Genomic DNA, 23,926 nt, shown 5'->3' with positions numbered 1-23,926 from the left:
TTTGAATATTTTGTGTTGAGCATTTTTTTAAGTGATTCATAAAGTAACAAGTATATTAACATTCTTAAATGTGACAGTATGATTTAAATCTTAATTGACTTGTTTGTCAGTAATATCATGTTTTCTTTTTCAGATTTCAGAGAACCCAAAGGAAAAGAAGCAGTCGTCTGATGCGAGGCAGATTTTTTAAACCTGAACTGTTGGACGACCTGTAGTTATAATAACAGGTCGTCCATTGCTCCTGGCTGATTGATTGTTCCGGATCGATTGCTCCTGTCTGTCTGCCTGCTACTGCTGCTGCCACCACAGTGTTTGTAGCTCTGTATAGCTGTTTTTGAATCTCTATTTGATATATTTTCTTTGTAATTTACACTGCTAATTATAACTTACTCATCACCATATAGTGTTTAATATAGCCTATCAAGTTAAATTTGACATTACTAGCTTTTAATCTAAATCACTACCACACGTTAGCTTTTCGCTAGCCTGGTAGCTTTCCATCCCAGCATCCGGGTCTCCTGTTTTCTGAGTTCTTTAGACAACTGTGGTGAGTTGGATTATTAAAAAGACTCCATTAGACAACTGTGGTAAGTTTTGGATTCATCAACAAATACGGTAAGCCATGTCTTCTTCTCCTGTCATTGTCACTTGCACTGCATGCTACATGTTTAGCATATCTATCTCCCTTGGCGAACAGGGCTTCACATGTGATAAATGTAAGGAATTAATCAGGCTGACGGAGAAGATTTCGGATTTAGAGACACGCATCCAAGCTTTATGTGAGAGTAGTGAGAATGTAACAGCTTTAGATACTGCTTTGGATGCGACTAGCTTAGTGAACATTCATTGTTTGGTTCCGGCTGAGCCCGCGCAGCAGGGCTGGGTGACGATGAGAAAGCATAGTCGCGGATCAAAAAACCGCTCTTCCGTTCCGATTAGAACATCAAACAGGTTCTCCCCACTCAGTGACGCACCCACTGAGGATCCTGTTGAAAGCGCCCTAGTTATTGGCGATTCTATTACACGGAATGTGAAAATAGAGACACCAGCCACCATAGTCACATGTTTACCGGGAGCCAGAGCGCCTGACATCAAAGCAAATTTAAAAGTGCTGGCTAAAGCTAATCGTAAATTCTCTAAGATTATTATTCACGTTGGCACTAATGATGTTCGACTTCGCCAGTCGGAGATCACCAAAATTAACATTAAAGAGGTGTCTAAACTCGCAAGTACGATGTCAAAAGCCGTCTTTTTCTCTGGTCCTCTCCCTGCGAAAAGGAGTGATGAAATAGTTAGCAGATTATCATCACTCAATGGCTGGTTGTCTAAGTGGTGTCTGCAAAATAACATAGGTTTCGTAGACAATTGGAAAAGTTTTTGGGGCAGACCTGACCTGTTGAAGATAGACGGCATTCATCCCTCCTGGGCTGGTGCTGCTCTTCTCTCTAGTAATTTGGCACATAGTCTTAGAGCTAAACCTTGACTCACTGGGGCCCAGGTCAGGAAGCAGACAAACTGGCTAAACCAACCGTCTGCTAGCTGTCTCACGTCACCAAAGTCAGCTAAATCCCAGCACATAGAGACTCTTTCACCTAGATATTATCATATAGAGACTGTGTCTGTTCCCCGAATTAGTAAATACAAAAAACCATCAAAACCATTCAACAGTAAAAATTTTATTGATGTCCAACAAATAAACAACAGATATAATACGGATGAATAATTGATAAAGCTCGGGTTGCTGAATATTCAATCCCTTTCGCCAAAAACGCTTGTTGTCAATGATATGATTATAGATCATAACTTAGATGTGCTGTGCTTGACAGAAACCTGGCTAAAACCTGACGATTACATTACTTTAAATGAGTGCACCCCCCGAGATTATTGTTACAAACATGAGCCACGTCTGAAAGGTAAAGGGGGAGGTGTTGCTATAATTTATAATAATATTTTCAGTATTACTCAGAAGTCTAGTTTCAAATATAATTCCTTTGAAGTTTTGGTGCTTTATGTAACGCTGTGTAGCGTAAATGATAAATCCCGTCTGACACTTGTGTTGGCTACTGTATACAGGCCACCAGGGCACAATACAGACTTTATCAAAGAATTTGCTGGTTTTGTATCGGAGTTAGTATTAGCTGTAGATAAAGTACTAATTGTTGGGGATTTTAATATCCACATAGACAATGAAAAAGACGCATTGGGATTGGCATTTAGAGACATTCTAAACTCTATTGGAGTTAGACAACATGTATCGGGACCCACTCATCGCCTTAATCATACTTTAGATCTAATAATTTTACATGGAATAAATGTTGATACTGTTAAAATTCTGCAGCAGAGCGATGACATCTCAGATCATTACCTAATATCATGTATACTTAATTTACCTAAGGCTGCAAAGCCATCCCCTCGCTTCAAATATGGCAGGACGATAACTGCTGCGACTAAAGATTGCTTTGTACATAATCTTCCTCATCAGTTCCATCTCCTCAGCATTACAGATAGCCAAGAGGAACTTGATGCTGCAACAGAAACTATTGACTCTCTCTTTACTAGCACTTTAGACATAGTTGCTCCCCGGCGCTTAAAGAAGATTAAAGCAAATAATCCAACGCCGTGGTACAACGAGCACACTCTGGCCCTTAAAACAGCAGCCAGAAAAATGGAGCGCAGCTGGAAAAAAACAAAACTGGAGGTTTTTCGCAATTTGTGGAAAGAGAGCATGATTGCATACAGAAAGGCCATAAAAACTGCTAGATCTGCTTATTTCTCAACTCTTTTAGAAGAAAACAAACACAACCTAAGTATGTATTCGATACAGTGGCTAAATTATCAAAAAATAAAGCTTCAGCTTCTGATATTTGTAAACAACACAGCAGTAATGACTTTATGAACTTCTTTACTAGTAAGATGGATAATATTAGGAATAAAATTATAACCATGCAGCCGTCTATTACAGTATCACTTCAGACAGAGCACTGTAGTGTCACTGAGGAAAAATTACACTCATTCACTACTATAGGAGGAGAAGAATTGGCTAAACTTGTTAAATCATCAAAATCATTAACATGTATGCTTGACCCTATACCGACTAGGCTATTAAAAGATATACTTCCAGAGGTCATAGATCCTCTGCTTAATATCATTAATTCATCTTTGACATTAGGATATGTACCGAAAACTTTTAAGTTGGCTATAATTAAACCACTTATTAAAAAAACGCAACTTGATCCTAAAGAATTAGTCAATTACAGGCCAATCTCGAATCTACCGTTTCTATCAAAAATACTAGAAAAGGCTGTGTCGTCACAATTATGTCACTATTTAGAAAGAAATGGTATATGTGAGGATTTCCAGTCAGGATTTAGACCGTATCATAGTTCTGAGACTGCTCTAATTAGAGTTACAAATGATTTACTCTTATCATCTGATCGTGGTTGATTCTCTCTATTAGTGTTACTCGATCTTAGCGCTGCATTTGATACTATCAATCACAATATTCTTCTGAATAGACTCGAAAATTATGTTGGCGTTAGTGGAACTGCTTTGGCATGGTTTAAATCGTACTTATCTGACCGTTATCAGTTTGTAGCAGTAAATGAAGAGATGTCACACCGATCACAAGTTCAGTATGGAGTACCGCAAGGCTCAGTGTTAGGACCGTTGCTTTTCACCCTGTAAATGCTACCACTGGGAGATATCATTAGGAAGCATGGCGTTAGTTTTCATTGTTATGCTGACGATACTCAGCTCTATATTTCCTCACGCCCTGACAAAACCTACCAATTCACAAGATTAACGGAATGCATAGCTGATATAAAAGATTGGATGAATAGCAATTTCCTGCAACTTAATTCAGATAAAACTGAATTTTTAATTATTGGACAGAAAAGCTCCACAAGTAGTAACCGAGAATACTGTCTAACTCTTGATGACTGCTCTGTCAAGCCCTCGTCGTCAGTGAGGAACCTGGGTGTGCTCTTTGATACCAATCTTTCATTTGAAAGCCACGTTTCTAGCATCTGTAAAACCGCATTCTATCATCTTAAAAATATATCTAAATTACGGCACATGCTTTCAATGCAAAATGCTGAACAGTTAGTACATGCGTTCATGAGCTCAAGGCTAGATTATTGTAATGCTCTACTGGGTGGCTGCCCTGCTCGCTTAATAAACAAACTCCAGCTGGTCCAAAACGCAGCAGCTCGAGTTCTTACCAGAACCAGGAAGTATGATCATATTAGTCCAGTTCTGTCAACATTGCACTGGCTCCCTATTAAACATTGCATACATTTTAAAATCTTGCTTATTACTTACAAATCTCTAAATAATTTAGCTCCCCGGTACTTAAGCGAGCTCTTAACACATTATACTCCATCACGTCTATTGCGGTCTCAAAACTCTGGCCAGTTGATCATACCTAGAATATCTAAATCAACTGCAGGCGGTCGATCATTTTCCTATTTAGCTCCTAAACTGTGGAATAGTCTTCCTAGCATTGTTCGAGAAGCAGACACACTCTGTCAGTTTAAATCTAGACTAAAAACACATCTCTTTACTATGGCATACACACAGAACATTTATAACTTTCATTATTCAATTCAATTGACTGATTGTTAGGCTGCATTATCTAGGTCAGCCGGAACCGGGAACACTTCCCATAACACCTGATGTACTCGTTACATCATAAAAAGAGTGGCATCTACGCTAATGTTGTCTCTCTGTTTATCCCGAGGTTTATCCCGGATCTGGGCCCTGTCCGGATCGGATGGTGGACCTGCCTGGACATGACCAGCTCATCCTGGAGTGTCTGCTGAGCCGTGTCAATTGGTGTCTCCTCTGAATTTGCCTCACTGGCACGACATGCTCAAAACCCGTCTTCGGCGCAATAATTCCGATCTTTCTTGTATTCATACTCTTGTGTAATCGACGCCCCATCCCATCATTTATTTCCAAATAAATCTGTCTCTTCCGTGATACCCTGAAATTTTGAATATTCCAATCTAATATGATTTCTGACCTGTAAGGTTGCCAGAATAATAATCTTACACGGTGTGTTAATAGGCCAGAGGAGAACTGGCACCCCGACTGAGTCTGGTTTCTCCCAAGGTTTATTTTTCTCCATCACGCCCCGATGGAGTTTTGGTTCCTTGCCACTGTCGCCTTTGGCTTGGCTTGCTCAGTTGGGGACACTAAAAATATGATTAAAGTTATTCAACTTATTACACAAATAAAATGTATGAATTAGGTCTTATTTAATTCTATAAACTTAAATACTGATCTGCCAACATTGTTGCTATATGATAAATTAAAATAAGCTGATAACATCACTGTTTTCTCCAGTACGACTGTACAGCCAAATCTAATTTTGTCGCAATATTATCCTGTTTGACACTGTGAAGCTGCTTTGACACAATCGTGATTGTAAAAGCGCTATATAAATAAAGTTGATTGATTGATTGATTGACATCAGACTTCTGCTTTTGTCATATGGTTCCCCTCTCCCCCTTTTTTAAAGAGGAATCTTTTATATATTTTATATTGATTGTGATAAACTGTTAAATAAAATAAATTGACTCAACTGCTGAGGTGATGTCATTTATATCTTTGTCATATAACCATTTTTATTTTACCATTGATTCAACATTTAATGCAGGCGCAAACATGATATTAAACTAACAGTTCATAATGTTGATTCAATGATATTACAATAGATTTTTTGTTGAAATATCAACATTGTTTCAACAGTAACTGAGGGTGCAAGAGTGATGTTGAAAAATATATTCTGTAATGTAGAATCAATGACATTATCGTTGATTTGAGGTTAAAATCCCAACATTGTTTCCACATTATCTGAGGGTGCAAGAGCGATGTTAAAAATATAACTTTGTAATGTTGAATCAATGCTATTATCGTTGATTTATGGTTGAAATCTCAACATTATTTAAATATTATTTAAGGGTGCAAAAGCGATGTTGAAAAAATATTACTTTGTAATGTTGAATCAATAGTATTACCATTGATTTGTGGTTAAAATATCAGTATTGTTTCAACATTAACCGCGGATGCAAGAGTGATGCTAAAGCAACATCACTTTGTAACGTTATTTTAATGTAATTAGCCTTGATGCATCAACACTAAACAGACATTGTTTCAATGGTTACATGCAATCTGGGTTCTATACCTCAGAGTTAGATTTTCTGCTGTAGCTACATGAGAGATAGCAACACACACTAGAAAACCTCCATGTGGGATCCTAAAGGAAGTCAGAGGAAATTGAATCTGTCATACGACTCATAGCTTATCTGTGATTTGTGGAATTGGTAGTGTTATAACTATACCCGGTCTCCCCTATCTCAGCTGCACTTGCAAAGTACTTTCAAGCACCATCAGCTGGCCGTTTCCAGAAGAGCACCATGCATTTTTTTAGCTGGCTAAAAATGCTTTGGTGGACACACAATAATTGAATATTTATTGCTAGGCATATGATAAATTTGCCTGAATGCAGATGAATGCAAAATACTGGAGCCAAACCTGAGAAGGAAGTCCAGAAGAGTCCACAGCGTTACTGGACACGTCTAGCCTAGAAATCTAGACGCACCCTAGCGGCAGCAAATCTAATTTGCCGCGAGTGTTGTCTAGCAACTCTCAATACCCTTCTGAGCTGTAAACGCCAAACTCTGGTCGGGCCAATCACATCGGTGGGCGGGGCTTAACATAATGACGGCCGAGTTGCGCTTGCGTGCTTCTAGTAAACTGTAACGGATTCACAGAGGCAGGATTCAATTGCAAGTAACTCAGTTTATTGACAGAATAGTGTCACAGAAGTCAAAACTCAGAACACTGAAGAAGTCCGGATAAGACGGAGCAGTGAGAGAGGCTCTGTTTGGCGACACGGGCAGGCTGTGAGCAGCTGTGACTCGGGAGGTCGGTACAGGTATTCCGGGAAGGGATCCAGCGTTTCACGGAAGGGGGAAACGACAACCAACACGGAGACACAAGGGGAAACATCCAACAACGCTCTGACAAAGACAAGACAGAAACAGAGAGACTAAATAGTGTGAAGGTGATGAGTTGCAGCTGGTGCAGGTGATCAGCCACAGGTGCGTGATGAGCCAATCCCAGGCTCCGCCCTCACCTACATTCAACACGCACCCAAGAGTGAGACAGGGAATCCATGAACCGTGACAGTACCCCTCCCCCTAGGAGCGTCCCCTGACGCTCCCAGCCGACCTTACCTGTTGATTGTAATCATCAATAAGGGAGTAATCCAGAATGTCCTTAGCAGGAACCCAACTTCTCTCCTCCGGACCGTAACCTTCCCAGTCCACCAAGTACTGGAAACCGCGTCCCCTCCGTCTAGAATCCAGAATGCGATTAACCGAATAAGTTGGTTCCCCATCTACGAGTCGCGGCGGTGGGGGAACCGGGACTGGCGGATTAAGGTGGGAGTGAAAAACAGGTTTGATTTTGGATACATGGAAGGCGGGATGAATCCTCCTGTACGCCGGAGGGAGTTTGAGGCGGACTGTCACCGGACTAATGATCTTGGTGACAGTGAACGGGCCGATAAATTTGGGAGCAAGTTTATTAGATACGGAGCGGAGAGGAATGTTCTTGGTAGAAAGCCACACTTTTTGACCGACGACGTAAACGGGAGGCTTAGACCGGTGGCGATCGGCTTTAGCCTTGGTGCGCGCTCCCACCTGGAGCAGAGTCTCACGGGCTCTGGTCCATGTGCGATGACACCTCTGGATAAAGGCGTGAACAGAGGGGACCGCGACCTCGGAATCCAGACTAGGAAAAATAGGTGGCTGGTAACCTACACTACACTCAAATGGCGAAAGGCCCGTAGATGACACTGGTAACGAGTTATGAGCGTACTCAACCATAGAGAGTTGCTGGCTCCAGGATGAAGGATTCTTGGATACCAAACATCGCAACACTCTTTCCAGATCCTGATTGGCTCTCTCGGTCTGACCGTTGCTTTGGGGGTGATAACCCGAAGACAGACTAACCGTGGCTCCTAGTAATTTACAAAACTCCTGCCAAAATTTGTACACAAATTGGGAACCTCTGTCAGAGACCACGTCCATCGGGAGGCCATGTAACCGAAAGACGTGGTCTACTACAGATACCGCTGTCTCCTTGGCTGAGGGTAATTTGGGCAAGGGAATGAAATGTGCTGCCTTCGAGAATCGGTCCACGACGGTCAAAACGACCGTCTTGCCCTGGGAGGGCGGGAGGGCGGTAACAAAATCTAGAGCGATGTGGGACCAGGGTCTCGAAGGAACAGACAACGGCTGAAGTAACCCATGGGGAGGTTGGTTAGATGTCTTACCAACCGCACAGACCGAGCAAGCCAAAACAAAACTGCGAATGTCGCGAGCCATAAGTGGCCACCAAAATCGTTGCTTTATTAAACTGCAAGTGCGGTTTACCCCTGGATGACAAGCAATGTTGGAGCAGTGACCCCATTTGAGGACCTCGGATCTTAACCCCTCCGGAACGAACAAACAACTCGGTGGGCCGCCGGGCGGGGGCGTTACCCCTTCTAAGGCCACTTTGACCTTCGATTCGATCTCCCATGTGAGTGTAGAGATAACTATCTTCTCTGGCAAAATACACTCGGGAGTAACCGGGCGTTCGGAAGCATCAAAAATACGAGATAAAGAGTCGGGTTTGATGTTTTTAGACCCGGGGCGGTACGAGAGAACAAAGTCAAAACGTCCGAAAAAAAGTGCCCACCGAGCCTGCCTGGAGTTGAGTCTTTTAGCAGATCTAATATATTCAAGGTTCTTATGATCCGTCCATACAATAAAAGGTACCCCCGACCCTTCAAGCCAATGACGCCACTCCTCCAACGCTAACTTGACGGCCAACAACTCTCTGTTACCAATGTCATAATTGCGTTCGGCAGGAGAAAGACGATGGGAGAAAAACGCGCACGGGTGCATCTTGTCATCTGAGGGAGAGCGCTGTGAAAGAACCGCTCCTACCCCCACCTCTGACGCGTCGACCTCTACCACGAACTGACGTGTGGAATCAGGGGCGACTAAGATGGGAGCCGAAACAAAGCGGCTTTTGAGTTTGGCGAATACAGCCTCGGCTGTATCGGACCACCTGAACGTCGTTCGGGGAGAGGTCAAGGCAGTCAGAGGTGCGGCTAGTTGGCTGAAATTGCGAATAAAACGCCGATAGAAATTGGCGAACCCCAGAAACCTCTGTAGGGCCTTACGGGAATCTGGACTTGGCCAATCCATCACAGCCTTAACCTTGTCGGGATCCATGCGCATTCCCTCCGATGACACGATGTACCCTAAAAAAGGAACAGACTGTGCATGAAAAGCGCATTTCTCCGCCTTGACAAAAAGCCCATTCTCTAGCAACCTCTGAAGCACTCGTCTGACGTGTCGAACATGTTCCTGGAGAGACGAAGAAAAAATCAAAATGTCATCCAGGTAGACATATATGAATTGGTCGACCATGTCTCTCAACACATCATTGACGAGTGCCTGGAAAACCGCTGGGGAGTTGGAAAGGCCGAAAGGCATGACCAAATATTCAAAATGCCCCCTGGGGGTGTTAAATGCGGTTTTCCATTCATCCCCCTCCCTGATGCGAACCAAATGATAAGCGTTACGTAAGTCCAACTTCGTGAAGACGGATGCTCCCTGTAACCTCTCGAAAGCTGAAGACATCAACGGCAAAGGATAGGTATTCTTTACCGTGATGTTATTCAGCCCTCGGTAATCAATGCAAGGTCGCAGAGAACCATCCTTCTTCCCCACGAAGAAGAACCCCGCCCCCGCTGGAGAAGAGGAAGGGCGGATGAATTTGGAGGCTAGAGAATCAGAAATATATTTCTCCATGGCCTCCCTCTCTGGAATAGAAAGAGAGTATAGTTTGCCCTTAGGCGGAGACTTACCTGGGAGTAAATCTATAGCACAGTCATAGGGACGATGCGGAGGAAGAGAAGCAGCTCGGGACTTACTGAACACTTCCTTCAGGTCGAGGTACTCCGGAGGCACGTTAGACAGATTCACCGTCTCACTCTGAAAAACAGAACGAGAAACAGACGAACAAGCAGACACCAAACAAGACTCATAACATTTATCACTCCACGCAGACACAGAGTTTTGTCCCCAGTCAACCCTTGGATTGTGTAACTCCAGCCAAGGGTGACCGAGGACAACGGGAGCCAAAGGGGAGTCCAGGATGAAAAATGAAATGCGTTCAGTGTGGTTGCCGGAAGTGATCAGTGTAAGTGGTTCAGTGGTGAATGAAATGTCAGGGAGAACTTGTCCGTTGAGTGCGTTGACAGAAATGGTGTTTTTGAGTGCAATGATGGGTATGTTGAGTTTATGAGCGAGGGCAGAGTCAATGAAGTTACCTTCCGCTCCCGAGTCGAGGAGGGCGAGGCTGGAATAATCCTGAGCTGCCCACAGCAATCTCACTGGGAGGAGAGTGGAGGATGAGGTCTTTTCCACGGAGATCCCGCCCGACAGTAGCCTTCCTCTTACCGCCGGGCGTGGTCTTTTACCGGGCAGGAGTCTAGCAGGTGTCCGTTCCCGCCGCAGTACAGGCAAAGACCACGGGATCTCCGTCTTGCCTTCTCCTCCCGGGAGAGCCGAGCTCGACCCACCTGCATGGGCTCCGGGTCGAAGGTGTAGCTGACCGCATCCGTAGCGCTGGCCTGAGGGCATTCGACACTCCCATGCTGAGGCTCCATCCTGGACCTCAGCCGACTCAGACGAGCGTCCACCCTCAACGCAAGGTCAATGAGACCGTCAATCTTCTCCGGATGGTCGATGGTGAATATCTCCTTCTGGATGCGGTCAGCCAGCCCATGCAGGAACATGTCCCACTGTGCCTCCTCGTTCCACTTGCACTCGGCGGCCAGGGTGCGGAACTCGATGGAATAGTCCGAGACCGAGCGGTTACCTTGACGGAGCTCTGCGAGTTGACGTGCCGCTTCTCTTCCGGTCACCGCTCGGTCAAACACCCTTCTCATCTCTGCCGCCAGCGTCTGGAACGAGAAGCAGCAAGGATGTTGATTCTCCCACACCGCCGTTCCCCAAAGTGCGGCTCGTCCGGAGAGCAGGGTGAGGATGAATGCCACCTTGGATCTTTCTGTGTTGAAAGTCTGCGGTTGAAGAGCGAAAAACAAGGAACACTTGGTAAGGAAGGCTCTGCAATAATTGCTCTCACCGGCATAACTCTCAGGGGTAGGCAGACGTGGTTCTGGTTGCCGCGATGTAGATGGTGTGTGGGGAATCGGCGGTGGGTCGGGCACAGTGGGACCGACGAGTTGTTGCATCTGTTGGGTCAGCTCGGCCACCCGTGCCACCAAGGTGTGTACTGCCTGTCCTGTGGCAGTTAAGTTCGCCTCCTGCTGGTCCAGTCTCTCGTTGCTGCTGGTCAGTAGGGCGTTGATACTTGCTGAATCCATGGTTGGTCAGAGCGTTCTGTAACGGATTCACAGAGGCAGGATTCAATTGCAAGTAACTCAGTTTATTGACAGAATAGTGTCACAGAAGTCAAAACTCAGAACACTGAAGAAGTCCGGATAAGACGGAGCAGTGAGAGAGGCTCTGTTTGGCGACACGGGCAGGCTGTGAGCAGCTGTGACTCGGGAGGTCGGTACAGGTATTCCGGGAAGGGATCCAGCGTTTCACGGAAGGGGGAAACGACAACCAACACGGAGACACAAGGGGAAACATCCAACAACGCTCTGACAAAGACAAGAGAGAAACAGAGAGACTAAATAGTGTGAAGGTGATGAGTTGCAGCTGGTGCAGGTGATCAGCCACAGGTGCGTGATGAGCCAATCCCAGGCTCCGCCCTCACCTACATTCAACACGCACCCAAGAGTGAGACAGGGAATCCATGAACCGTGACATAAACACCGGCACCGGCGGTCTTTTGAATCAGCTTTGACCGCGACTCTGGAAGACTTGGAGTTAAGCTTTTCTCTGAGAAAAGCCCAAAGAGCGGCACTGAACTCATTCTTAAAAACGGAAGATGTGTTCTGAGTTTAGCCGACCGGATACGGCGAATGTTTAATCTATCAGCTAGCTCTGCTTCACCTTCGTTGCTCTGGTTGGTTGTAGCGCTATCCTATCGCGTGCAGAGGGAGTTTGAAAGACAACCGTTTATCCGCCCCTCGGACTGAGCTGTCAATGGTGAGTTTCCAGACCAAACATCTTGATGTGGGTCTGGCTTGTCAGGCTAGGACACGTCATTAGTGTAGTTGTAACACATTATGCTAATAATGAATGAGCGCGCATGCACCCACTATTTACAAATGTTTCGGAATTCCAATATAGTTTTTAACTGATTTTCAAGTAAAGCAGTATTCCATGTTAAAATAGAGACAAGCGGCTTCATTCTAGCCTGACAAGCCATGAAGATGTTTGGTCTGGAAACTCCCCATTGACAGCTCAATCCGAGGGGCGGATAAACGGTTGTCTTTCAAACTCCCTCTGCACGCGATAGGATAGCGCTACAACCAACCAGAGCAACGAAGGTGAAGCAGAGCTTGTTGACTGATTAAACATTCACCGTATCCGGTCGGCTAAACTCTGAACACATCTTCCCTTTTTAAGAATGACTTCAGTGCCGCTCTTTGTTCTTTTCTCAGAAAAAAGCTTAACTCAAGTCTTCCAGAGTCGCGGTCAAAGCTGATTCAAAAGACCGCCGCCGTTCGCCAGTTTCTTTATTTTCAAGTAGCAAAACTGCCAGAACTCTGCCATCATTATGTTAAGCCCCGCCCACCGACTCTATATTCGATGACCAGAGTTTGGTTTTCACAGCTCAAAAGCAGGGCCGGCCCGTGGCATAGGCGGAATAGGCAAATGCTAGGGGCGCCACTCGTCCATAGGGGCGCCAAAAAGAGTGATTTTTACGGTTTTATTACTGCTGCTTTTTATTAATATTAATTTGAAATATTACCCAAATAAACCTTAAATGAATCCCCAGACTGTTCCTAGACCATCGCATCAATCTCCCCCTGCCCAGCGAGTGCTTTAGTGTGTCCGATATTGAACGCATGATCAGTTTAACGTTGGGAATTTGTTGTTGCGTCGCCCCTCCCGCATCTAATAGACAGGAATGTGCTTGTTCCTCGCGCCAGTGAAAGATGGAAAGTTGCCTAATTATTTATGACGGATGATGGCCAATGTGTCAAAAAGACCGAAGCCCTCTGATACAGGAATATAAAGGAATAAGGAGATAAAGACAGAGGTAAAGTGATGAAATAAATGAACAGTTTATCTAATTGCATTATCTAAATATGAATGTTTGCTAATTAATTCCAGTTATTTTTATCTTAAACTTTATGTAAGCAGCTGTTCTGGGTGATCAGAATATGTAAAAAAGTCATGTCAATTGTTTATAAACATATATATATATATATATATATATATATATATATATATATATATATATATATATATATATATATATATATATATATATATATATATATTTTAATAGCCTAATGTTTTTACTCAGTTGTGCAATTGTAAGGGGATATATGGCGTTTTTTAAATGTATTTTCTGAAATTAGTAATGATATTTATATACAGGTTTATATAAAATAGCTAAAAAAATCAAATAAAATGCACACTAAATATAAACATTTCTTAAAAAGTTTAATTCATGGTGAAAACATGAGCATGCATAGTTTAGTGGAGGATATATGTACACACATTTTTGTATATGTGTGTGTGTGTGTGTGTGTGTGTGTGTGTGTGTGTGTGTGTGTGTGTGTGTGTGTGTGTGTGTGTGTGTGTGTGTGTGTGTGTGTGTGTGTGTGTGTGTGTGTGTGTCCTTGTTTATATTACATTGTGGGGACCAAATGTCCCCATAAGGATAGTAATAGCTGATAGTAGTCACTTTTCAACCGGCTCACAGGTTTAGGGGCTGTGTGTGTGTGTGTGTGTGTGTGTGTGTGTGTGTGTGTGTGTGTGTGTGTGTGTGTGTGTGTGTGTGTGTGTGTGCGCATTACGCCTATGGAAAGTCCCCATAAAACATGGAAACACGACATGTGCGTGCGTGCGTGTGTGTGTGTGTGTGATGTGTAGGTTTAGGGGCAGTGTCTGTGTGTGTGTGTGTGTGATATGTAGGTTTAGGGGCCGTGTCTGTGTCTGTGTGTGTCTGTGATGGATAGGTTTAGGGGCAGTGTAGGGGGATGGAAAATACGGTTTGTACGGTATAAAAACCATTACGTCTATGGAGAGTCTCCACAAAGATAGTGAACCAGACGTGTGTGTGTGTTTGTTTTTGTTTTTTTAAATGATAAAAACACAACCAACATATAAAAACCTTGATACAAGGGGCACCAAGTAAAATCTTGCCTAGGGCAGCAAATTGGTCAGGGCCGGCCCTGCTCAAAAGTGTATTGAGAGTTACTCGCAGCAGATTAGATTTGCTGCCACTAGGGTCAGGGTGGGTCGAGATTTCGAGGCTAGTTTCATTCATGATTCTTTTGCCAATATTTGAGCTATTTTGGAATTTTAATATTTAATTTCGTGGTATACGAAGTGTTTATGAATCTACACTGAAAAAAAAATTATGTCTCCAATTGAAAATTTTCTAGTGACTGATCACATCTACATTTTTTAGTTGACCGAATTGAATCTCTGTAAATGTAATTGCATCCATTCGGAGAAATTCAATTAGGCTAACTGAAAAATGTATGAATAAGTCCCCTTGTCTCTATTTTAACATGAAATACTGCTTTAAGTGAAAAAGTAGCTAATAAAATATGTTTAAATATCGCATAGTATCGTAACATACCCTCACCATACTCTCAAAATTCTACATAATAATCAGAAAATATTACATATTCAATAGTTACATTTCAAGCTTTGATCACTTTTGACCATTTAGAAGCCAAGTGTGACCCCTAAACGAAGAGGACCAGTTAAAGGAACAGCGGTGACACCACCAGCACAGGGCAGAAAAAGGAAGCTATCAACAGCTGCAACCAGATTTCTGAGAATGACTGCAAAAGACCTGCAGCGAGATTTGGTGGCAGCAGGCACTGAGGTTTGAGCTTGCACAGTAAGGCGCATACTAAACACGTGCGGTTTCCATGCCAAAACTCCAGAAGGCAAGATGGATTCATTGAAGCATCAGGAAATCCTAGGAGAAAACGCCATGCTGACAGTGAGGAAGCTAAAGCTGGATCATCCAACGGGACAGTGATCCCTGTTGCAGCAGCCCTCACCCTCACCCTAAGGCTTGCAGGAGAACTCCTGGAGGATTCATCACAGTCACCTGACTCAAACCCCATAGAAAACCTCTGGTGGGATTTGAAGAAGGTGGCTGCAGCACACTAGACTGGTCTACATTTCATTTGCAGAGAGTCTGGCCACTCTCCATTGACGAGTGTTTACTTCCACTCTGTTGAACTATTGGATCTCCTCAGAGCTCACTGCTGTGATTGGCCGCTGTGAGACTTCAGTGTAAACGTCCACGGCTGTGATTGGCCGCTGTGAGAATTCAGTGTAAACGCCCACTGCTGTGATTGTCCGCTGTGAGACTTCAGTGTAAACGACCACTGCTGTGATTGGCCGCTGTGAGACTTCAGTGTAAACGACCACTGCTGTGATTGGCCGCTGTGAGACTTCAGTGTAAACGCCCACTGCTGTGATTGGCCGCTGTGAGACTTCAGTGTAAACGCCCACTGCTGTGATTGGCCACTGTGAGACTTCAGTGTAAATGTCCACGGCTGTGATTGGCCACTGTGAGACTTCAGTGTAAATGTCCACGGCTGTGATTGGCCGCTGTGAGACTTCAGTGTAAACGCCCACTGCTGTGATTGGCCACTGTGAGACTTCAGTGTAAATGCCCACTGCTGTGATTGGCCGCTGTGAGACTTCAGTGTAAACGCCCACGGCTGTGATTGGCCGCTGTGAGACTTCAGTGTAAACGCCCACTGCTGTGATTGGCCGCTGTGAGACTTCAGTGTAAACGCCCACTGCTGTGATTGGCCACTGTGAGACTTCAGTGTAAACGCCCACTGCTGTGATTGGCCGCTGTGAGACTTCAGTGTAAACGCCCACGGCTGTGATTGGCCGCTGTGAGACTTCAGTGTAAACGCCCACTGCTGTGATTGGCCGCTGTGAGACTTCAGTGTAAACGCCCACTGCTGTGATTGGCCGCTGTGAGACTTCAGTGTAAACGCCCACGGCTGTGATTGGCCGCTGTGAGACTTCAGTGTAAACGCCCACTGCTGTGATTGGCCGCTGTGAGACTTCAGTGTAAACGCCCACTGCTGTGATTGGCCGCTGTGAGACTTCAGTGTAAACGACCACTGCTGTGATTGGCCGCTGTGAGACTTCAGTGTAAACGACCACTGCTGTGATTGGCCGCTGTGAGACTTCAGTGTAAACGCTCACTGCTGTGATTGGCCGCTGTGAGACTTCAGTGTAAACGACCACTGCTGTGATTGGCCGCTGTGAGACTTCAGTGTAAACGACCACTGCTGTGATTGGCCGCTGTGAGACTTCAGTGTAAACGACCACGGCTGTGATTGGCCGCTGTGAGACTTCAGTGTAAACGCCCACGGCTGTGATTGTCCGCTGTGAGACTTCAGTGTAAACGCCCACTGCTGTGATTGGCCGCTGTGAGACTTCAGTGTAAACGCCCACGGCTGTGATTGGCTGCTGTGAGACTTCAGTGTAAACGCCCACGGCTGTGATTGGCCGCTGTGAGACTTCAGTGTAAACGTCCACGGCTGTGATTGGCCGCTGTGAGAATTCAGTGTAAACGCCCACTGCTGTGATTGTCCGCTGTGAGACTTCAGTGTAAACGACCACTGCTGTGATTGGCCGCTGTGAGACTTCAGTGTAAACGCCCACTGCTGTGATTGGCCGCTGTGAGACTTCAGTGTAAATGTCCACGGCTGTGATTGGCCGCTGTGAGACTTCAGTGTAAACGCCCACTGCTGTGATTGGCCACTGTGAGACTTCAGTGTAAATGCCCACTGCTGTGATTGGCCGCTGTGAGACTTCAGTGTAAACGCCCACGGCTGTGATTGGCCGCTGTGAGACTTCAGTGTAAACGCCCACTGCTGTGATTGGCCACTGTGAGACTTCAGTGTAAACGCCCACTGCTGTGATTGGCCGCTGTGAGACTTCAGTGTAAACGCCCACGGCTGTGATTGGCCGCTGTGAGACTTCAGTGTAAACGCCCACTGCTGTGATTGGCCGCTGTGAGACTTCAGTGTAAACGACCACTGCTGTGATTGGCCGCTGTGAGACTTCAGTGTAAACGCTCACTGCTGTGATTGGCCGCTGTGAGACTTCAGTGTAAACGACCACTGCTGTGATTGGCCGCTGTGAGACTTCAGTGTAAACGACCACTGCTGTGATTGGCCGCTGTGAGACTTCAGTGTAAACGACCACGGCTGTGATTGGCCGCTGTGAGACTTCAGTGTAAACGCCCACGGCTGTGATTGTCCGCTGTGAGACTTCAGTGTAAACGCCCACTGCTGTGATTGGCCGCTGTGAGACTTCAGTGTAAACGCCCACGGCTGTGATTGGCTGCTGTGAGACTTCAGTGTAAACGCCCACGGCTGTGATTGGCCGCTGTGAGACTTCAGTGTAAACGCCCACGGCTGTGATTGGCCGCTGTGAGACTTCAGTGTAAATGCCCACGGCTGTGATTGGCCGCTGTGAGACTTCAGTGTAAACGCCCACTGCTGTGATTGTCCGCTGTGAGACTTCAGTGTAAATGCCCACGGCTGTGATTGGCCGCTGTGAGACTTCAGTGTAAACGCCCACTGCTGTGATTGGCTGCTGTGAGACTTCAGTGTAAATGCCCACGGCTGTGATTGGCCGCTGTGAGACTTCAGTGTAAACGCCCACGGCTGTGATTGGCCGCTGTGAGACTTCAGTGTAAATGCCCACGGCTGTGATTGGCCGCTGTGAGACTTCAGTGTAAACGCCCACGGCTGTGATTGGCCGCTGTGAGACTTCAGTGTAAATGCCCACGGATGTGATTGGCCGCTGTGAGACTTCAGTGTAAACGCCCACTGCTGTGATTGGCCGCTGTGAGACTTCAGTGTAAATGCCCACGGCTGTGATTGGCCGCTGTGAGACTTCAGTGTAAACGCCCACTGCTGTGATTGGCTGCTGTGAGACTTCAGTGTAAATGCCCACGGCTGTGATTGGCCGCTGTGAGACTTCAGTGTAAACGCCCACGGCTGTGATTGGCCGCTGTGAGACTTCAGTGTAAATGCCCACGGCTGTGATTGGCCGCTGTGAGACTTCAGTGTAAACGCCCACGGCTGTGATTGGCCGCTGTGAGACTTCAGTGTAAATGCCCACGGATGTGATTGGCCGCTGTGAGACTTCAGTGTAAACGCCCACGGCTGTGATTGGCCGCTGTGAGACTTCAGTGTAAACGCCCACTGCTGTGATTGGCCGCTGTGAGACTTCAGTGTAAACGCCCACTGCTGTGATTGGCCGCTGTGAGACTTCAGTGTAAACGACCACAGCTGTGATTGGCCGCTGTGAGACTTCAGTGTAAACGCCCACGTCTGTGATTGTCCGCTGTGAGACTTCAGTGTAAATGACCACTGCTGTGATTGGCCGCTGTGAGACTTCAGTGTAAACGACCACTGCTGTGATTGGCCGCTGTGAGACTTCAGTGTAAACGACCACTGCTGTGATTGGCCGCTGTGAGACTTCAGTGTAAACGCCCACGGCTGTGATTGTCCGCTCTGAGACTTCAGTGTAAACGCCCACTGCTGTGATTGGCCGCTGTGAGACTTCAGTGTAAACGCCCACTGCTGTGATTGGCTGCTATGAGACTTCAGTGTAAACGCCCACTGCTGTGATTGGCCACTGTGAGACTTCAGTGTAAACGCCCACTGCTGTGATTGGCCGCTGTGAGACTTCAGTGTAAACGCCCACGGCTGTGATTGTCCGCTGTGAGACTTCAGTGTAAATGCCCACGGCTGTGATTGGCTGCTGTGAGACTTCAGTGTAAACGCCCACTGCTGTGATTGTCCGCTGTGATTGTCTGAGACTTCAGTGTAAACGCCCACTGCTGTGATTGGCCGCTGTGAGACTTCAGTGTAAACGACCACTGCTGTGATTGGCCGCTGTGAGACTTCAGTGTAAACGCCCACGGCTGTGATTGTCCGCTGTGAGACTTCAGTGTAAACGCCCACGGCTGTGATTGGCCGCTGTGAGACTTCAGTGTAAACGCCCACTGCTGTGATTGGCCGCTGTGAGACTTCAGTGTAAACGCCCACGGCTGTGATTGGCCGCTGTGAGACTTCAGTGTAAACGCCCACTGCTGTGATTGGCCGCTGTGAGGCTTCAGTGTAAACGCCCACGGCTGTGATTGGCCGCTGTGAGACTTCAGTGTAAACGCCCACTGCTGTGATTGGCCGCTGTGAGACTTCAGTGTAAACGCCCACTGCTGTGATTGGCCGCTGTGAGACTTCAGTGTAAACGCCCACGGCTGTGATTGGCCGCTGTGAGACTTCAGTGTAAACGCCCACTGCTGTGATTGGCCGCTGTGAGACTTCAGTGTAAACGCCCACTGCTGTGATTGGCCGCTGTGAGACTTCAGTGTAAACGACCACTGCTGTGATTGGCCGCTGTGAGACTTCAGTGTAAACGACCACTGCTGTGATTGGCCGCTGTGAGACTTCAGTGTAAACGCTCACTGCTGTGATTGGCCGCTGTGAGACTTCAGTGTAAACGACCACTGCTGTGATTGGCCGCTGTGAGACTTCAGTGTAAACGACCACTGCTGTGATTGGCCGCTGTGAGACTTCAGTGTAAACGACCACGGCTGTGATTGGCCGCTGTGAGACTTCAGTGTAAACGCCCACGGCTGTGATTGTCCGCTGTGAGACTTCAGTGTAAATGCCCACTGCTGTGATTGGCCGCTGTGAGACTTCAGTGTAAACGCCCACGGCTGTGATTGGCTGCTGTGAGACTTCAGTGTAAACGCCCACGGCTGTGATTGGCCGCTGTGAGACTTCAGTGTAAACGCCCACGGCTGTGATTGGCCGCTGTGAGACTTCAGTGTAAATGCCCACGGCTGTGATTGGCCGCTGTGAGACTTCAGTGTAAACGCCCACTGCTGTGATTGGCTGCTGTGAGACTTCAGTGTAAATGCCCACGGCTGTGATTGGCCGCTGTGAGACTTCAGTGTAAACGCCCACGGCTGTGATTGGCCGCTGTGAGACTTCAGTGTAAATGCCCACGGCTGTGATTGGCCGCTGTGAGACTTCAGTGTAAACGCCCACGGCTGTGATTGGCCGCTGTGAGACTTCAGTGTAAATGCCCACGGATGTGATTGGCCGCTGTGAGACTTCAGTGTAAACGCCCACTGCTGTGATTGGCCGCTGTGAGACTTCAGTGTAAATGCCCACGGCTGTGATTGGCCGCTGTGAGACTTCAGTGTAAACGCCCACTGCTGTGATTGGCTGCTGTGAGACTTCAGTGTAAATGCCCACGGCTGTGATTGGCCGCTGTGAGACTTCAGTGTAAACGCCCACGGCTGTGATTGGCCGCTGTGAGACTTCAGTGTAAATGCCCACGGCTGTGATTGGCCGCTGTGAGACTTCAGTGTAAACGCCCACGGCTGTGATTGGCCGCTGTGAGACTTCAGTGTAAATGCCCACGGATGTGATTGGCCGCTGTGAGACTTCAGGCCGGAACACACCAAGCCGACGGTCGGCCGTCGGGCAGTTTTTGTGCGTCGGCCAACTAAGTTTCCTCGGTGTGTTCCACACAGTTCCACGGCGTCGGCTGGCGTTGGTCCTCGTCGGCTGTTTTTCAGCCGATTCGACATGTTAAATCGGCGTCGCCGCATGTCGGTCAGTCGGGACAAATGATCGTTCTGATTTGCTGTTCAGCTAGCGAACCAGTGCACGAGAAAATAAAACGGAAGTGACGAAGCAAGTAAACGACAGAGTCAAGAGGGAACACAGAACGCCGGTCTCCTCCATAGACAGTAAAAGAAAGGTCTCGTCTCATTTGATTATATTCCTCATTCCGATACATGTTAACACATGTTAATATATATGGCTGTGTAGACCGAGGCAAGTGAAGACAAACTGATCAGCATGATCCAGCAAAGGCCAGCTTAGTATCACACTACGGGAAAATGTTAACGTTATGTCAACTGTGTGGCGAAAGCAGAACTGTGGCGTGAGATCGCAAATAAAGTTGTCATGTCAGGTAAGATTTCCTTTTTTGCAATAGTTTTTTCTTCTTCAGTAGTCCATATTAAAAAAAAACTGCATGTTAGATTGTTGTGTGCAACTTTCATCTTTGCACAGCAGTTAATTTCACATTCAAAACGCACTAAAGATATCAAAACACTTAATGCATGTCTTCATGTCCAAAAGCAATGATAAATCCACAGTTTAGCCCTCATATATTTCGGTTGTACTAACTGTGTGGAGAGTTTTGCAAAAGGGACCTTAATGTATTGAGAAATGTGTTCTAGCGACTGTAAAAAAAAATGCTGTCATCCAGAATACATCCAGTTAAAAGTAGAACAAAAATGAACATTACAATAGCCATGAAATTGACATAACTCAGCGTATTGTTTTTTTATTTATTTTTTTCCTCAGAGAAAGAGCTCAAGAAGCGGTGGGATTCATTGCGAACCCAGTACATGTGTTACAAGAAACATGGACCCTCAGGAAGTTCTGGAGCTCAGAAGACCCACCTGCAGTTTCTAGAACCTCACACAAAAAGGAAGGAGTGCACCTCAAATCTAACTATCAGGGTACACACACACACACATACACACACACACACACACACATATGTGTGTGTGTGTATAATTTATTTTATTTATTTTTTCTTTCCATTTGAACAAATGAACATTTTGCTTTTGGTAAAGTGGCCAATGAATGTTCAGATGGGTCTATTTACAAGTAATTCAACAAATCAACTTCCACAATGTGCATCTGAATAGATCCATTTAGCCAATTTGCAGGGTATTGTTTTAGCTATGCCCTGTTATTGTTATGGGTTATTGGTGAACAAGTGTAAGAATCTATTGTATCACATTGTTCACATTTTGATTGTGTCTTTAAGGAATCTTTGTCTGAAAGTGAATCCTGTTTACCCTCAGATGGTACCAACAGTGACACCTGGATTGGCACCCGTGAGGAGCTGAGCTACGGCCCAGTACACCCTTGGCTGAATCTACCTATATAGCTACTTTTATAGCTATTCTCTATATAGCTATTTGTGCCCATTGTACTGAACATTGAAAAATAAAAAACTTTGACTTTGGGTACTTGCATTCACAGTTCTTTATGTAAAAAGGATCACAAGACACAAGATGATGCAGAATTCTAACCCTTATTTTGCAATTTGACATCTAACTAGCAGGGTAAATAAACACAATAAACACATCTGTATTGATGTTTTAATTTAAGAATAAATAGATTTTCAATTAATAGAGACATATTTTCATAATGTGTTACTTCCACAATACAATGTTATCAAAGTGCAATATCTGTAAATTAATAGTTAGCATGGTTACTGTCAGTTAAGTTCAGTGTATGGTTTAGTGTTACATTATTTTCATTAACATTTCTGTGCCACTGGAGATTTCATTTCCAAACTGCTGTTGTGATGTGCAAGAAGCAGCATGATATCATTTTGAAGAAATGTCACCATAGGCATGTTTCCAATGAAAAAAATATATACAAATTCTGTCATAATTCATTGAACTAGCACCAAGCATTGTCACAAACATAATTTGCTGTAAATCAGAATGCGTCATACACATATATTTATTTTAACAATCCTTTGGGTAAGTGGCCATTGTTCAGATTTTGTCACATTAACTTCCACAATGCATCTGAATGAGCCAATTTGCAGGGTATTGTTTGAGCTATGCCCTGTTATTGTTATGGTTCATTGATAGGTGAACAAGTGTAATAATCTATGGTTTCACATTTTGACTTCGGGTATCCATGGTTTCACCCATTTAGTGAGCGTTCCTCGTATTTTTCGCGTCCGCTTCTACCTTTCCTCTTCCACAAGTAAAAGACCAAGGGCTGACAACGGCAATGCCATTTGCAACGTTCTGAAATGCACAAATCCGTCCGTCTGTGTGGGGAAACGAAAACGACAGCTGATATCTTTATAGCTCTTCCGGTTTCCGGCTTCGAATAACGAAAACAGACTACTGCCACCAGCTGGAACGGAAAGGTATTTCCTCTTACGCAGGCGCAGAACGGACGCGCTATTGGCCGTCGGATGTCGAGCGTCGGCTTTGTGTGTCAGGGCAACTTTGGATCGCTTTGGACCCAAGACGCTGCCGACGTGAGCCAACGTGAGCCGACTCAGCAGTTTGCTTTCGTCGCCACTAGTTGATCGGCGTCGGCTTGGTGTGTTCCTAGCTTTCAGTGTAAACGCCCACGGCTGTGATTGGCCGCTGTGAGACTTCAGTGTAAACGCCCACTGCTGTGATTGGCCGCTGTGAGACTTCAGTGTAAACGCCCACTGCTGTGATTGGCCGCTGTGAGACTTCAGTGTAAACGACCACAGCTGTGATTGGCCGCTGTGAGACTTCAGTGTAAACGCCCACGTCTGTGATTGTCCGCTGTGAGACTTCAGTGTAAATGACCACTGCTGTGATTGGCCGCTGTGAGACTTCAGTGTAAACGACCACTGCTGTGATTGGCCGCTGTGAGACTTCAGTGTAAACGACCACTGCTGTGATTGGCCGCTGTGAGACTTCAGTGTAAACGCCCACGGCTGTGATTGTCCGCTCTGAGACTTCAGTGTAAACGCCCACTGCTGTGATTGGCCGCTGTGAGACTTCAGTGTAAACGCCCACTGCTGTGATTGGCTGCTATGAGACTTCAGTGTAAACGCCCACTGCTGTGATTGGCCACTGTGAGACTTCAGTGTAA

Source organism: Pseudorasbora parva, chromosome 18, assembly GCF_024679245.1.
Source record: "Pseudorasbora parva isolate DD20220531a chromosome 18, ASM2467924v1, whole genome shotgun sequence".
NCBI lineage: Eukaryota > Metazoa > Chordata > Actinopteri > Cypriniformes > Gobionidae > Pseudorasbora > Pseudorasbora parva.
Note: the sequence above shows the minus strand (reverse complement) of the source record.